The sequence below is a fragment of the Sorex araneus genome, chromosome 10 (assembly GCF_027595985.1).
Source record: "Sorex araneus isolate mSorAra2 chromosome 10, mSorAra2.pri, whole genome shotgun sequence".
Lineage (NCBI taxonomy): Eukaryota > Metazoa > Chordata > Mammalia > Eulipotyphla > Soricidae > Sorex > Sorex araneus.
The window spans coordinates 14,807,946-14,812,513 of NC_073311.1; the positions used below are offsets into that span (position 1 = coordinate 14,807,946).

General features: G+C 38.4%; 1 pseudogene; it reads left to right on the forward strand.

Moving 5' to 3' along the window:
- The first annotated feature begins 427 nt into the window (after positions 1-427).
- Positions 428-824, forward strand: LOC101544928 (40S ribosomal protein S17-like; annotated as a pseudogene).
- Positions 825-4,568: the final 3,744 nt, after the last annotated feature.

Genomic DNA, 4,568 nt, shown 5'->3' on the forward strand with positions numbered 1-4,568 from the left:
TTCCTTATGATAATTACATATTTTATTATGTGACTTTTTAATTTATGATACTATCAATGATTACATGAAAATGTTTTTAAAAAGTCAAAGTTGAACATAGTGTGTAGAAGTTGAGATAGGTGAGAGTTTTTGTCGTGGTTGAGGAGTCTAAGAATAATGATTGAACAGGCATGAGGGAGCCCTCTGTGATGTTGGTAATTTAGCTCTTGCTCTGGTTGTTGATTATTTGTGTATGTTGCTTTGTGACAAAACACTGATCTTGTTTGATGATGTTTTGTGTACTTTTCTGATTAGGCACCTCACTCTAATTGATAGACAAATTAGTGAAAGGACAAATCACATTTTAGTTTTTTATTTATGGTGTTTGGGGCCATACCCAGCATTGCTCAAGACTTATTCTTAGCTCTTTTACTGAAAACCCACCAACATGGGCTGCAATTGCACCAAGACCATGAAGAAGGCAGCTGGGGTCATCATTGAGAAGTATTACACACGCTTGGGCAAGGACTTCCACACCAACAAGCATGTGTGCAAGGAGATTGCCATCATCACGAGCAAGAAGCTCCACAACAAGATCGCCGGCTATGTCATGCACCTCATGAAGTGCATCCAGAGGGGCCATCTCCATCAAACTGCAGGAGGAGGAGCGGGAGCAGAGGGACAACTACGTGCCCGAGGTCTCAGCCCTAGAACAGGAGATCATTGAAGTGGACCCTGGCACTAAGGAGATGCTGAAGTTCTTGGACTTTGGCAGCCTGTCCAACCTGCAGGTCACCCAGTCTACAGTTGGAATGAATTTTAAAATGCCGCATGGAGCCTTATGAATTTGCCTTACTGTGATATTTTCAGTAAACCTCACAAAACACACAAACACGCACACACACACACATGACTTACTCTTAGGTCTGTGCTCAGGTACCACTCCTAGCTGGACTCAGGGGACCAAATGGAGTGCCAGGGATCGAACCCAGGTCAGTTGTATGCAAGACAAGTGCCTAACTGCTGTACTATCTTTCTAGCCCCTGAAAGAACAAATTAGACAGTACAAAGTGGTTACAAAATAGACTAATCAGAGATTAAGATAGTTCATCACAAATGTGTATAGAACATGTATTTCTTTTGGAAGTAGGAAGCTTAATTTTATCCATGCACTAATCATATCAGTGTTTATGTCCATCCATGTCTGATGTAGGTGTTGGCTGATAATGCAGAATGTGTAAGTGGGTTAGGTCAGCTGCTCAGGAGAGAGCAGGGCTGGCTTTCATGCAGTGAGCGACGAGAGACAGACTGGCAGGTGGGTAGCTGGTAGCTGGGAGACCTGGCAGTAGTCTGCAGACAGATGTCCTAAATAGTAGCTTTGGGCTCTCACACTGGCAGCAGGAAGCATTGAGCGTTCAAGTGTGTAGGTGATCAGTGCAAGGAGTACTTAGGGTAGATAGTATTGACCATGCCAGGGAGAAATCTCAGGGACTGGACTCCATATCACTAGAAGAATGGGAGGGAAAAGATAGTATCAGAATTATGGAAGAACAGGATATAAAACAATCCTATGTCCAAGAACTCAGGCCGTTCTTGGAAATAGGACAATATCAAGATTTGGTCATAAAAGTCTCAGATCTTTGAGTTGAGTCTTCAGGTAGGCATTAAATGTCTGTAGTTATTTAGTTTGGGGGCTAGCAGAGGGACCAGCCTGGTATGCTATTTCTAGTACCTAGGAAAAAAATAATAGAAAAATAAAATAATAGCACCAGAAGGGACCTTAATGCTCACCTAATTTAACTCCATGTTATAATAAAGGAGACTAATATTACTGAATACCATCTGTTAATTGCTTTTTATAAGCAAATCCATCTGATGCTTGCAGCCACCCTGCGAATTATACAGTATTTTCTTTATGTTACAAACCATTCTGAGAAGTTAAAGAACACTTTCTATGTCAGACAGCACAGTTAGTGCTATTTCCACTTCATCAAATTGTAAGGTATGACAGAGTGGGTCTAAAATTATTCAGCCTTCTTGACTTTTAGGTTTATCCTATTTCCAATATGACAGAATGACTGCAATTTTATTTACATGGATTGACTGAAAAGGAGAGGATCTGAAATTTCAATACTTCTCCTATCTCACTTGAGCTGAAACATGGGTTGACTGATAATTTATACTGGAACCATTGGTTTCCTGTATTTGAGGGTTGTTGAAAATCTGAATTGTGTCCAAATGGACTTGAATAGAGAGGGATGCTTGAGCGAATCAAATGGTATCTTTAGGTTCCAGATGAATTTTCTTACATACAGACTTGGTTCAGGAAAACCAGAGCATGTTAAGTAAAAAAGAAATTAGGAAAAAAAAATAGGAAAGTTCTAAGCAGTTCTTCTGAAGCTCTTTTTGGATGAGAGGTGAACTGATGGGCTGGGGAGAGGCTAATGACACCCTTGCAGCCTACTATCACAGACCTATTAGTCCTGTGGCAGGAGCAGGGAAGACAAAGCAAGCACTCTGCTGGGATAGAGGAGGAGAAATTTCCAAAGCCACCTGAAAGACGAAATAATTATAGAGAATGACTTGAAACATAGCCAGAAACATAGCATGGGCCAGTCACTTAACATCTTTATTCATTCTGTCTGAATTGTAGATAAAAGCATTTTATCTACTTACCTTATAGTGACATAAGAATACATATAATTTTTGTCACAAGATTCTTCCAAGTCTTTCACAAAGAATACTATCTAAAGACAATGTAGGGGCTGGTGTGATAGCACAGCGGGTAGGGCGTTTGCCTTGCACATGGTCGACCAGGGTTCAATTCCCAGCATCCCATATGGTCCCCTGAGCACCGCCAGGAGTAATTCCTGAGTGCATGAGCCAGGAATAACCCCTGTGCATTGCTGGGTTTGACCCAAAAAGAAGGAAAAAAAGACAATGTAGTGTTACTACTATTTCTTTCTGCTTTATGTCTAGAGAGAGATTGAAGACTATGCAATGGATTAGGTGTGTCATGACAGTGTAGTTCCTATGCTCCAGGAGTCTCAAAGGTGTCCATGAGAGAACCTTTTCCCCCTTATCACCTACATGTAGAAATATAAATGAATAATGAATACATATCAATACACATATTCTATCTAAAGATCTCATTGTCTTGTTGTATTGTGTACATATTCTCCACTAGCTACTTGATTTTTTTTTTTACTGTATCTACATGTTGTGATATGTTATTTTGGGGGGGGGTCTGAGTATATTTTGGGTGGTGGGTGGGTGCCAGGAATTAAACCCTGGGAAGGTGTCACACATTAGGACAATATACTATACTGAACTACTCCTTCTCTCCTTCCTTCAATTAAGGATTTACAGAATGAGTGAAAAGTAAAAGGAATTAATTAGGCCACTTAGGCTGAGGAAGAGTGATAGTGTGCATTTTTTCATGTTAAGACTTGAGTTCCATCCCTAGAACCACTCTCTCTCTGTCTCTTTGCCTCTATTTCTCTCTCTCTCTCTCTCTCTCTCTCTTTCTCTCTAACAGCAAATTTATTGAGGTACAGTTAACATGTAAAAAACTGTACTTATTATTCATAACTATGAGTCTGGGGATAACTATATACTTGTGAAGCCACTAATATTATTAAGATTGTAGACACATTTATTATTCCCAAAGCTTTCTTTTTTAATTCCTATTATTATTATTGTTACTTTTGTGTGGTAAAAACATGAACATAAGATATATCCTGTAGGCAAATTTTAAATATATGCTCATGATATATACAATACAAAATGCTGTATAAAAGATTTTCAGAAATTACTTCTCTTGCATAACAAACTCTAAATATACATTTAAACTGTGAAGTTCCCTTGCAGTACTATTTCAACTGTATGTCTACACATTTTGATATTTCACATTTGAAAGATAATTTTTCCCATGGAAGTTTTCTTTTCTTAACTATCTAACTGCTCTTGTATGTCTGAATATTTGGAAGAGTCTCTTTGGTGTCTTATTCAAAAACATGCAGACACTGCATTTTAATTCAGTCTTGGGGAGATATCTTCAAAAAATACCCAAATGATAGCAAACAAACCGTGTGCTTATACTGTCATGTAATAAAAATGTTCAAATGAAGAAAAGTATTCATGACTACCAGATCAAAAAGGGATTTCACTCTCGATAATAAAGAAGTACTGACACACATACAAAGATTTGGAGACACTGTTAAAAGGTAGAAATTGTAGTTATTACTCACTGTCTAGAAACATGGATCCGGTTTAAACACATTTTTCAAATTTTCAAGAAAATCCAGAAATTTCCATTTTAATGTGTACTATGCCTTTTTAAAGGCTGGCAATAAATTTAAAATCTTCTGAGACACTCTGTAGGGCAAACAAAACATGTTTGTGGGTCTGTTCACAGGGCTTAGTCATATTTAGTCTTAGAGACTTTGACATCTTGGTGAGAAATTTGGATCTTAATATGCATGCAATGGAAAATCACTCAAAGATTTTAATAGCAGTGATACATATGACTAATTCAAAGGGAACCCTCTGGTCTTCATGTGAAAAGTGGTTTTCAGGCGGAGGAGGAG